Source organism: Saccopteryx leptura, chromosome 12 (assembly GCF_036850995.1).
Source record: "Saccopteryx leptura isolate mSacLep1 chromosome 12, mSacLep1_pri_phased_curated, whole genome shotgun sequence".
Taxonomy (NCBI): domain Eukaryota; kingdom Metazoa; phylum Chordata; class Mammalia; order Chiroptera; family Emballonuridae; genus Saccopteryx; species Saccopteryx leptura.
In genome coordinates this window covers 45,146,085-45,159,251 of record NC_089514.1, presented here as the reverse complement: position 1 = coordinate 45,159,251, position 13,167 = coordinate 45,146,085, and the positions used below count along the sequence as shown (strand labels likewise).

General features: G+C 42.5%; 1 protein-coding gene across 3 annotated transcripts in view; it reads right to left on the bottom strand.

Moving 5' to 3' along the window:
* Positions 1 to 13,167, bottom strand: part of PTPN12 (protein tyrosine phosphatase non-receptor type 12) — a 115,443-nt gene that overhangs the window by 16,358 nt on the left and 85,918 nt on the right. The window lies entirely within an intron of this gene.

The window sequence follows — 13,167 nt, the reverse complement described above, 5'->3', positions numbered from 1 at the left end:
ATGACCCCATGGTCTCTGGCTTGAGCAAGGGGTTACTTGCTCTGCTGTAGCCCTCGGGGCCAAGGCACATATGAGAACACAATGAACAACTAAGGTGCCACAACAAAGAATTAAAACTTCTCATCTCTCTCCCTTCCTGTCTGTCTCTGTCACCAAAAAAAAAAGAAGAAAAGAAAAATAATTTTCTTTCCTCATATTTCAAATAAATTGTTTCTGGGCTTTTGAATTTTTCAAGTAATACCAATTTGGCCATGTAACAAAATGGGTCTTATATTTTCTATATTGTAGCCTTAAGGGCATTCAAATCCCCACCCCATCTCCAGTTACTGAGAGAGCAACTGAATACAGCAGCACTGCAACATACTTTAAGAGCTACTGTAAGAACACATTTTCCCAGATTTTAGCACTAAAAAAAGAAAAAAGGAAGAAAGAGAGAAAAAAAGGAAAGGAAAAAGGGAAGGGAAGGGGAAGGGGAAGGGAGGAAAAGAAGAAAGGAAAGGAAGGAAAAGAAGCAAGGAAAATTTCCCAAGAAAATAAAGCTCAAAGAAGATAGCATCTTTAGGCATCACTATACTAGAAACTTACTATTTGGAGGAGGAAAAAGCCAACAAAATAAGGCTTTTATCCTGTAACTTCCCAACCTTTTATTTTTTTTTGAAAGATTTTATTCATTCATTTGAGAGACGAGAAGAGAGGAGAGAGAGAAAGAGAAAGAAAGAAAGAAAAGACACAAGGGGGGAGGAGCAGGAAGCATCAACTCCCATATGTGCCTTGACTGGGTAAGCCCAGGGTTTTGAACCAGCGACCTCAGCTTTCCAGGTTGACACTTTATCCACTGCACCACCACAGGTCAGACCCAACCTTTTTTTGAACTCTATTGCTACCTAACATTTTTTCCTTCAACAGGTCCCAGAACTCACAATGATCATGTCTTGTCCTAACCTTCCTCTGCCCCCATGGAGTGCCCTACTATATTAGTATATATAGCCCCTATATCACTGGATGACTAAATGAACCCCAAAAGCCAGGGAGAACCCATCCAAGGTTATTTTCGGTTCTCGCTGGTCACCAGGACCAGGGATATCATTAATATGGATGCTCCAGTGTCATTGCAGTTATAATGACCTTACATTGTGTTTAGGATTCTGACTAGGGGAGCTATGAAATTATTATATAAAACACTGCCTTGAATTAGTTCAGTCTCAGGAGTACCTCAATTTTATTTTATTTATTCATGTTTTTTTTTAAGTGAGAGGAGGGGAGATAGACTTCCACATGTGCCCTGGCCCGCATCCACCTGGCAACCCATGTCTGGGGCCGATGCTCAAATCCACACCCAAACTAATCTCACAATCAAACCAATCTAGCCACTGGCTGAAAGAGGTTAAGAGAGAGAAGGGGAAGTGGAAGGGGAAGAGAAGCAGATGTTTTTCTTCATTCGTGCCCTGACTGAGGAATGAGTACCTCATTTTTATACAGCTCGGCTATGGTAAATCCTATACCAGTGAGTAGACAAGAATGATTTTTCACCATTGCCTATATACCTCAGATAATTTTAAGGGGAAAAAGAAAAGTCATATTTGCATATACTCATATACCATGATCAATTAAGGGATTCTGTGTGTGTGTGTGTGTGTGTGTGTGTGTGTGTGTGTGTGTGTATTTTTCTGAAGCTGGAAACTGGGAGAGACAGTCAGACTCCCGCATGCGCCCGACCGGGATCCACCCGGCACGCCCACCAGGGGGCGACGCTCTGTCGCGACCAGAGCCACTCTAGCGCCTGGGGCAGAGGCCAAGGAGCCATCCCCAGCGCCCGGGCCATCTTTGCTCCAATGGAGCCTCGGCTGCAGGAGGGGAAGAGAGAGACAGAGGAAGGAGAGGGGGAGGGGTGGAGAAGCAAATGGGCGCTTCTCCTGTGTGCCCTGGCCGGGAATCGAACCTGGGACTTCTGCACGCCAGGCCAATGCTCTACCACTGAGCCAACCGACCAGGGCCAATTAAGGGATTCTAAAACTGTAGTTACCTTTTTTTTTTTAATTTATTTTTTATTTTTTTGCATTTTTCTGAAGCTGGAAACAGGGAACAGTCAGACAGACTCCCGCATGCGCCCGACCGGGATCCACCTGGCACGCCCACCAGGGGCGAAGCTCTGCCCACCAGGGGGCGATGCTCTGCCCATCCTGGGCGTTGCCATGTTGCGACCAGAGCCACTCTAGCGCCTGAGGCAGAGGCCACAGAGCCATCCCCAGCGCCCGGGCCATCTTTGCTCCAATGGAGCCTTGGCTATAGGAGGAGAAGAGAGAGACAGAGAGGAAGGCGCGGCGGAGGGGTGGAGAAGCAAATGGGCGCTTCTCCTGTGTGCCCTGGTCGGAAATCAAACCTGGGTCCTCCGCACGCTAGGCCAACACTCTACCACTGAGCCATCCGGCCAGGGCCTTTTTTTTTTTTTTTTTTTTTTTTTTTTAAATCAAGTCACTTTCTACCATGCCCATCATAGCAGCCTCTTTGCCTTTATAATTGTCTTTTTTTTTTTTTTTTTTTTTGCATTTTTCCAAAGCTGGAAACAGGGAGGCAGTCAGACAGACTCCCGCATGTGCCCCACCGGGATCCACCGGGCATGCCCACCAGGGGGTGATGCTCTGCCCATCTGGGGCGCCACTCTGTTGCATCCAGAGCCATCCCAGCGCCTGAGGCAGAGGCCACAGAGCCATCCTCAGGACCCGGGTCAACTTTGCTCCAATGGAGCGTCAGTTGCGGGAGGGGAAGAGAGAGACAGAGAGGAAGGAGAGGGGGAGGGGTGGAGAAGCAGATGGGCGCTTCTCCTGTGTGCCCTGGCCGGAAATCAAACCCGGGACTCCTGCACGCCAAGCCGACGCTCTACCACTGAGCCAACCAGACAGGGCCTATAATTGTTTCCTGGTGATGTACTTTTTTATAAAGTACTCCCCACTAAAGAAAACAGCGATCTCAACTTTTCATTAATTTCTAGTGCATCCTATCTCCTGATGTATACTCAGATGTATTAGAAGAGTTGTATGCATCTTATAATGCACCTTACTCTGACCAGAACAAGACTTAGTTGTGAGATTGAGTGTTCTGGTTTGTTTGTTTTTTTTTTTGTATTTTTCTGAAGTTGGAAACGGGGAGGCAGTCAGACAGACTCCCGCATGCACCCAACCAGGATCCACCCGGCATGCCCACCAGGGGGCGATGCTCTGCCCATCCGGGGCGCCGCTCTGTTGCAACCAGAGCTGTTCTAGCGCCTGAGGCAGAGGCCACAGAGCCATCCTCAGCTCCCAGGCAAACTTTGCTCCAATGGAGCCTTGGCTGCGGGAGGGGAAGAGAGAGACAGAGAGGAAGGAGAGGGGGAGGGGTGGAGAAGAAGATGAGTGCTTCTCCTGTGTGCCCTGGCCGGGAATCGAACCTGGGACTCCTGTACGCCAGGCTAATGCTCTACCACTGAGCCAACCGGTCAGGGCCTCTGGTTCTTAACTAAAGCCACCTACCATAATGGAGGCACCTGTTGCAGGGCTATCTGCTAAAGGTAAGTAAACATATAATTTATTAGCCAAATCAGGGCTCTTGAGGATTCAAGGGGGAGCACTATTAATTATTATGCCAACACAACAAATATCAATTGGTACTGCCTCTGGTAAAAGAGGACTTTTGGTCACACTTCTAGATCCTCAGATATCACCAGAATTTAGAGACACTCTGCATCATAAAGATACCTCTGACATATTAATGATTCATTTACTAACTTATTAATTACATAATCACATCCCCATAGTAATAATCATTAACATTTTTTGTACTGAAATCTCTAAATATTCACATTAAGTAGGTTAAATAAAGATTATGGGTGAAACCATGTGAACCTGCTTCTACTAATCTGTTTCTAACCTACAAAAACAACTTTTTATACTGCAACATAAATAACAGGCTCATGTCATGTCAAGTGAGGTTCTGCTATCAAATTAGTATAATACCAAACACATACAACAGAAAACAACCTTAGGTTAGGCATTATGGATCTATATGTGAAAGACACTGAACTGGAAAGGATACAAAAAATGTAAAGAAAACAGTACTTAACTTCAAAAGTTTATAGTCTAATATCACCAAACAAGAAAATAAAATAGTATTAATAAAACAATAAAGTGATAAAGTTACTACTAGAAAGCTACCAAATCAGAGAAAGATGTAGGTGAAACTGTTAAGAATATAGTTAGAACATTAAGAAGTTGAAAATAGCCTGACCAGGCAGTGGCGCAGTGGAGAGTGTGTTGGACTGGGAAACAGAGGACCCAGGTCCGAAACCCCAAGGTTGCCAGCTTGATTGAGCACAGGCTCTCCAGCTTCAGCTTGGGGTCACTGGCTTGAGCATGGGATTATACACATAACCCCATGGTCACTGGCTTGAGCCCAAAGGTCGCTGGCTTGAGCAAGGGGTCAGTCTGCTGTAGCCCCCCAGTCAAGGCACATATGAGAAAGCAATCAATGAACAACTAAGGAGCCACAACAAAGAATTGGTGCTTCTCATCTCTCCCTTCCTGTCAGTCCCTATCTGTCCCTCTCTGATTCGTTGTCTCTGTCAAAAAAAAAAAAGTTGAAATTATTAGGGAAGCATGTTGAATAGCACTAAGGGATTGATAAGACTGACAAAAATGTCTGACCAGGCGGTGGCGCAGTGGATAGAGCGTCGGATTGGGATACGGAAGACCCAGGTTCGAGACCCCGAGGTCAGCAGCTTGAGTGTGGGATCATCTGGTTTGAGCAAAAGCTCACCAGCTTGGACCCAAGGTCGCTGGCTCGAGCAAGGGGTTACTGGGGCTGCTGAAGGCCCGCGGTGAAGGCACATATGAGAAAGCAATCAATGAACAATTAAGGTGTCGCAACGAAAAACTGATGATTGATGCTTATCTCTCTCCGTTCCTGTCTGTCCCTATCTATCCCTCTCTCTGACTCTCTGTCTCTATAAAAAAAAAATAATAATAATAATAAAAAGACTGACAAAATACCAGAAGACGGAAGGCGGGAATAGGTGGAAGGGAACAGAGAGAAAGTAAGGGCATTTGATGTGGCAGGTGTCATGAAGGATTTCTCATTCTGGGTCAATGAGAATGCTGGAGCCATTAACAGAAAGGTAAAAAGAGGAAGAGGAACTTGTGGGGTCATAAGTTTTTTAGCATGAATTTCATCTGATGAGAGGAATTAATGTGGCAATGCAGAGGGAGTTACTGCCTACACAACATGAACAAAACTTCCCAGTCACTGGGCTTCAAACAGACGATGTCCTCTTTACCTGCAATAATGTTTGCTTTTTTACATTCTCATAATACAGTGTGTGTCCCCACATTTGTCCTCATGTACATAGCTGTCTTTAGCTGCTTTAATAAACTCCAACTTTTGAAGCTGAAAGGAATTTTACAAATTAATCCATTGGAGCCTGACCAGGCAGTGGCTCAGTGGATAGAGCATCAGACTGGGAGGCAGAGGACCCAGGTTCGAAAACCCAAGGTCGCTGGCTTGAACGTGGGCTCATCTGGCTTGAGTGCAGGCTAACCAGCTTGAGCGTGCGGTCACTGGCTTGAGCAAAAGGTCACTCACTCTGCTATAACCCCCCAGTCAAGACACATATAAGAAAGCAATCAATGAACAACTAAGGCACTGCAACAAAGAATTGATGCTTCTCATCTCTCTCCCTTCCTCCCTGTCTGTCCCTCTGTTTCTGTTAAAAAAAAAAAAAAAATCAATCCACTGGAGATTAGTTCTAGTGTATTTTCTTACTTCAAGCAGAGCTTGCTAATGTTACCATTATTGTTTTTTTAGATTTTATTCACTTTAGAGAAAGGAGAGAGAGAAAGAAGGGAGGAGGAGCAGGAAGCATCAACTCCCATATGTGCCTTGACCAGGCAAAGACCAGGGTTTCGAACTGGTTGCCTCAGTATTCCAGGTTGAAGCTTTATCCACTGCGCCACAACAGGTCAGGCCCATTACTATTTTTTTTATATAAATAAATTTTTATTTTAATGGGGTGACATCAATAAATCAGGGTACATATATTCAAAGAAAACATGTCCAGGTTATCTTGTCATTCAATTCTGTTGCATACCCATCACCCAAAGTCAGATTGTCCTCCGTCACCTTCTATCTGGTTTTCTTTGTGCCCCTCCCTCTCCCCCTCCCCCTGTCCCTCCTTCCCTCCCCCTGTCCCCCGTAACCACCACACTCTTGTCCATGTCTCTTAGTCTCGTTTTTATGTCCCACCAATGTATGGAATCCTGCAGTTCTTGTTTTTTCTGATTTACTTATTTCACTCCATATAATGTTATTAAGATCCCACCATTTTGTTGTAAGTGATCCGATGTCATCATTTCTTATGGCTGAATAGTATACCATGGTGTATATATGTGCCACATCTTCTTCCATTACTATTTTTTTTTAATTTTATTTATTCATTTTTAGAGAGGAGAGAGAGTGGGAGAGAGAAAGACAGAGAGGGAGAGAGAGGAGAGAGAGACAGAGAGAGAGAAGGGGGGAGGAGCTGGAAGCATCAACTCCCATATGTGCCTTGACCAGGCAAGCCCAGGGTTTTCGAACCGGCGACCAGGTCGACGCTTTATCCACTGCGCCATCACAGGTCAGGCCTCCATTACTATTTTTTAAATGCTGACCACCTTTACCCCTTAGCAAAAGTTATTCTGTGTATTAGTACTTTCCACATAATTGTTATATCAAAGGCCATAAGTGAAAATAATTAGAACCTAACTATCAAATACTTAAGGATGTATCATCAGCTATAGTAAAAAATAGTTTTTAAAATGGGGTGCTTTAAAATTGAAGAATATTATTTTAGGGAAAAAAACATTCAGAATTCAATAGAACATCTAAAATATACAACACAAACACAGAAGTACTACAACACAAACTATTGTTGCTAATACACAATCATTCTAGAACTGCAAATCCTGGTGCTGATGACTGGTAGTGCTATCTTACATACCAGATAAAAAGGCATGCACGCATACTCTGCTCATAAAGGTGTCTAAATCCCAAGTAATACAGTACTGGATTTCAGAATAAATTTTCTCTTTAGACATCCTACTCTGGAAAGTCATTTTAGTTATAAATACCTCTAATAAGTAGTATTATAGTCTCTTAAATTGCAGACTAGCATTTTTAAGCTTTTAATCATTTCAGAGAAAGAGGAGGGAAAGGGAGAGTGGAGGGAGGAGGTGGTGCAGGAAGCATCAATTCCCATGTGTGCATTGACCCCGGCAAGCCAGGGTGGTTTTGTGGTTTTTTTTTTTTTTTTTTTTTTTCATTTTCTTTTCTGAAGCTGGAAACAGGGAGAGACAGTCAGACAGACTCCCGCATGCGCCCGACCGGGATCCACCCGGCACGCCCACCATGGGGCGACGCTCTGCCCATCCTGGGCGTCGCCATGTTGCGACCATCCTGGGCGTCGCCATATTGCGACCAGAGCCACTCTAGCGCCTGGGGCAGAGGCCACAGAGCCATCCCCAGCGCCCGGGCCATCTTTGCTCCAATGGAGCCTGGCTGCGGGAGGGGAAGAGAGAGACAGAGAGGAAGGCGCGGAGGAGGGGTGGAGAAGCAAATGGGCGCTTCTCCTATGTGCCCTGGCCGGGAATCGAACCCAGGTCCTCCGCACGCTAGGCCGACGCTCTACCGCTGAGCCAACCGGCCAGGGCCGTGTTATTTTTTTTTACAGCAACAGAGAAAGAGTCAGAGAGAGGGACAGATAGGAACAGACAGACAGGAATGGAGAGAGATGAGAAGCATCAATCACCAGGTTTTTTTTGTGACACCTTAGTTGTTCATTGATTTGCTTTCTCATATGTGCCTTGACCGTGGGCCTTCAGCAGACCGAGTAACCCCCTGCACAAGCCAGCAGCGCCCGCGCTCAAGCTGGTGACCTCGGGGTCTCGAACCTGAGTCCTCCGCATCCCAGCCCGACGCTCTACCCACTGCGCCAACACCTGGTCAGAGAAGCCTAGGTTTTAAACCAGCAAACTCAGCATTTCCCAGGTCGACGCTCTAGTTTTTTTTTTTTAAGTGAAAGAGAGAGAGAGAGAGTCAGAGACAGGGAGACAAGCATCATTGACTCAGTTGCAGTACTTTAGTTGCTCATTGATTGCCTTCTCAGATGAGCCTTGACTGGGGGGCCAAGCCAAGCCAAGCCAGTGACCACTTGCTCAAGCCAGTAACCTTGGGCTTCAAGCCAGTGATCTTTGGGCTCAGGCCACTGACCATGGGGTAGGTCATGTCTATGATCTCACACTCAAACCAGATGACCCTGCGCTTAAGACAGCACCCTCCCAGTTTTGAACCTGGGTCCTCCTAGTCCCAAGCCAATGCTCTAATCACTGCCCAACCCGCCTGGTCAGGCCTGACTAGCATTTTAAACTAAATTTTCTGCCTGACCAGGCAGTGGCACAGTGGATAGAGCGTCGGACTGGGATGCGGAAGACCCAGGTTCGAGACCCCGAGGTCGCCAGCTTGAGCGCGAGCTCATCTGGCTTGAGCAAAAAAAGCTCACCAGCTTGGACCTAAGGTCGCTGGCTTGAGCAAGGGGTTGCTTGGTCTGCTGAAGGCCCGTGGTCAAGGCACATATGAGAAAGCAATCAATGAACAACTAAGGTCTCACAACGAGAAACTGATGATTGATGCTTCTCATCTCTCTCCGTTCCTGTCTGTCTGTCCCTATCTATCCCTCTCTCTGACTGTCTCTCTGTAAAAAAAAAAAAAAAAAGAAGAAAAAAATCAAACTAAATTTTCTATGAAAATATTTTTGGAACATTTTAAGAATATTTTTAAACACCTTTAAATTGTCAGAGAAATAATAAATGGAGATTAATGACTATTTCACAGCATAGGTTCAAAATAACTAACACTGCAAAATCATTTTACTCCCCCACACAGTTTTAAGATAATTTCCCCCAATTTTACGATGTCACGTTTTCTGTAACTGGGATGCATGGTTTCCAATCATACATAAACAGCTATAAGGACAGTCACTGCTTGTAGTCCAAGTTCGCTGGCTTGAGCAAGGGGTCACTCGCTCTGCTGTAGCCCCTGGTCAAGGCACATATGAGAAAGCAATCAACGAACAACTAAGATACTGAAATGCTTCTCATCATATATAGCTTCCTCAGAATGGATTCTATAGCACGTTGTTTTTCCCTTTCGCGAAACAAGAAAGCCCATCTTGTCCAAATAAACAATTCAGAAGTCACCATGACAGCTTAACAATTTTGCAAGATATAGTTTAACATTTTAAATTAGCATTTAGTGTGTGTATCCTGTGTAACATCGAGACAAGAGAATAGGTTTGAAGTAACCATTGATCTGCTATTATGTATTATTTCACCTCATTTCATGTAACATGTGATTGTTCTTGTATCCCTTAGCCATTTGTAAACCTGTGACTAATCTGTTAGACCAGCGGTTCTCAACCTGTGGGTCAACACAGGTTGAGAACCGCTGTGTTAGACAAAAATAATCTGTAATTATAATCCCAGTGTAAAATTCATACTAATAAAAAGGAAGTTTAATTTATGAATAAAAACCTAAAAAGATCAGGTAATGAGACAATAAAGGTGTGAGAACAATGCATTTTCTGGAGAATAGTAAGTTTTAAAGCTTTAAAAATACAACATTGAATATTGTAATAATATTTTTTCTATCTAAAGTAATAGTAAAAATAAACAGGTGGGACTACATTAAACTAAAAGGCATTTGCACAGCAAAGTAACATATCAACAAAATGAAAATGCGACCTACCACATGGGAGAAAATACTTTGAAACCATGTATCTGATAAGGGCTTAAAACCCAAATATAGATAAACTCATACAACTCAATAGCAAAAAACTAAAATAAAAATGAAATTAGATTAAGAAATGGACAGAGAATTTGAATATTTTCCCAAAGACATGATCAAGAGGTACATGAAAAGGTGCTTCATTGTTCAAGATGAAAATGCAATTCTAAACTACAATGTTAGAATGGTTATTTTAAAAAAAGAAAAGAAAAAAGAAATAATTAGTGTGGAAAGAATGTGCAGCAAAGGGGATGCTTATACTCTGTTGGGGAAACGTAGATTGACACAACCACCATGAAAAACATTATGGAGGGTCCTCAAAAAATTAAAAATAAATCTACCACATGATCTAGCACTTCTGTTTCTGGATATTTACCCAAGAAAAGGTGACACTAATTCAAAAAGATCTATGTATCCCCATGTTCACTGCATCATTATTTACAATAGCCAAGACACAAAGGCAACCTACCATATTTCCCATGTAAGATGCACCTTAACTTTGGGGCCAGAAAATTGAAAAAACAATTTATTACATAAAGTTATTGAACTCAAGTTTCATTCATCATAAAATTCATACAACTCCTCATCACTGTCAAAACTCCCATCCATTAGCTTATCCTCATCTGTGTCTAATGACGGAATCACCGTCTTCAAAATATTGCCTCATCCTCAGTCCCATCTATGGCATTTGAAATACCACACTTCTTAAATGACTTGACAACCACTGTATAAGATGTAACTAGTTTTTAGACCCCAAATTTTTTGAAAAAGCATGTCTTATACATGAAGAAATATAGTATGTGTTCACTGGTGTATGAACGGTAAAGTAAATGTGCTCTGCACATACACTGGAATACTATTCAGCCATAAAAAGAAAGAAACCTTGACAAATGCTACAACATGGATGGATTTTGATGGCGTTAATACTAAGTGAAATAAGTCAGACAAATACTATATGATCTCACTTACATGTAGAATCTAAACACAAAAAAGACAAAATCAAACTCAGATACAGAGGACAGACAGATCAGTGCTTGCCAGAGGCATGATGGGAGGTAGGTAAAATGGTTGAAAGTGGGTAAAAGGGTACAAATTTCTAGTTATAAAATAAGTCACAGGATGTATAGTCACCGTGACTATAGTCAACGGCACTGTAATGTACATTTGAAAGTTCCAGAGAGTAAATTTTAAAAGTTCTCATCATAAGAGAAAACAATTTATAACTATGTGTTTGAAACCATGAGGTCATTGGCTTGAGTATGGGCTCATCAACATAATCCCATGGCGACTGGCAAAGGGTCACTGGCTCAGCTGGAGCCCCCTGGTCAAAGCACATAGGAAAAGCAATAATTGAACAACTAAAGTGACACAACTATGAGCTGATGCTTCTCATCTCTCTCTCTCTCCCTCACATGTGCACACTAAAAAAAAATTTTTTTAACTGAAATTGTCTCTTGGCTAATAAAGAAAACACACAATACTTAAAACTCCTAGATCAATGAGATTATCTTAACATCTTGAGATCAGCATTTGATAACAAATCTCTGATTTTGTAAAATCAAATTTCAAACAAGAGTTGGAAATTCCAAAAGTATGTCAAGAGGAAAAAGTAAAACAAAGGTCACAAATTTTGCAACTTGTTTCATTTTAGTTCATTTATTGGAGCTAAGTTGGTTTATCATGTGACAGCTGTCTTAGGTTCAGTGTTAAAGATGTAAAGAAATTTTACTAAAAAAGTAGCCTAGCCTGACCAGGCAGTGGCGCAGTGGATAGAGCATCGGACTGGGATGCGGAGGACTCAGGTTCGAGATCCCGAGGTCGCCAGCTTGAGTGCGGGCTCATCTGGCTTGAGCAACAACAACAACAACAAAAAAGCTCACCAGCTTGGACCCAAGGTTGCTGGCTTGAGCAAGGGGTTACTCGGTCTGCTGAAGGCCCACAGTTAAGGCACGTATGAGAAAGCAATCAATGAACAACTAAGGTGTCGCAACGAAAAACTGATGATTGATGCTTCTCATCTCTCTCTGTTCCTGTCTGTCTGTCCCTATCTATCCCTCTCTCTGACTCTCTCTCTGTCCCTGTAAAAACAAACAAAAAAAACAACAACAAAAAAGTAGCCTAATGTCTTCAAGGACAAGGTGATTATATAGAGGAAATAAGAGAACTAGTTAGAAAACAGAGGCAGAAATGAGATTTTAAAATATACATTTTTTATCAAGTCAAAAGTTTGAATATCCTATTAAAACTTTTTTTCTAAAATTTACTTTTAAATTAAAGATGATATATAACATTTTATCAGTTTGAGTTATATAACATAATATTAGAAATATACCTTATGAAATGATCACCACAATAATTCTAGTAACCATCTGACACTAGTTACTACAATAATATTGATAATATTCCCCATGCTGTACACTATAGCTCCATGACTTCTGTATAACTAGCAATTTGTACTTCTTAATCCCTTCATCTTTTCCACCCATCTCCTCACCACCCCTTGCCATCTTGATCCTCTCCTCCCTCCAAGATCTTTTAAGGCTAAAATGACATTGAATTAAATCATACCCAAAAGGGACTAAATGGTGGCCTTATAATTCTACTTAATTAAAATGCATGTGCAAAATAACTATAAAACTTTGCATCACCATACCCACAAACAAAATAAAATTCATGCAGCACACTCACAATGCCTTAGGGTAGATGAGGCAGGGAAGAGTAGAGAGAACTGTGAAGGAAAGGGGGCTGGCTAGCCGGCAAGCCTAACAAACTTGGCAGCTGACGGTAATGACACAGGATGTTTCAATCATAAAAATTCCTAACTGAACAGTTATATGTGAAGTCAGTTCGTTGGCCTTATGTGATAGATTAATCTTTACCTTGAACAAGCCCTACAGATTATTTTTGAGGATAACATACTTGAAATGTCACAATGATCTCTTCTCTAGACCTCCAGAAATAAGACTCTGGTACTGGCACAAGACGACTCCAACATCCCTCCCTGTTATTTTTTATCTGCATACTCTGTAATCTATGTATAGTAAATGTTAACTCTCCTGCATCCACACCGTAAAAGAAGTATGTAATTCTCCATTTTGCTTTTCATCCAGTCCCAGAGATTTCCCTGCTCTACTCTCCTTTCTCCCACTCCTCAGTCTACCACCTGTGAATCTCATGTCACCCTCTTTGAACCCTCTTTGCAACCTCTTTGCTTCTACTATATAAAGTGAGATGCAAAACTGCCTTTCTCCGGACCGTTTCTCAAACTATTGAGATTTTGCTTCCAAGTCTGGCCCTCAGCCTTCACTCAAACTCTTTAAA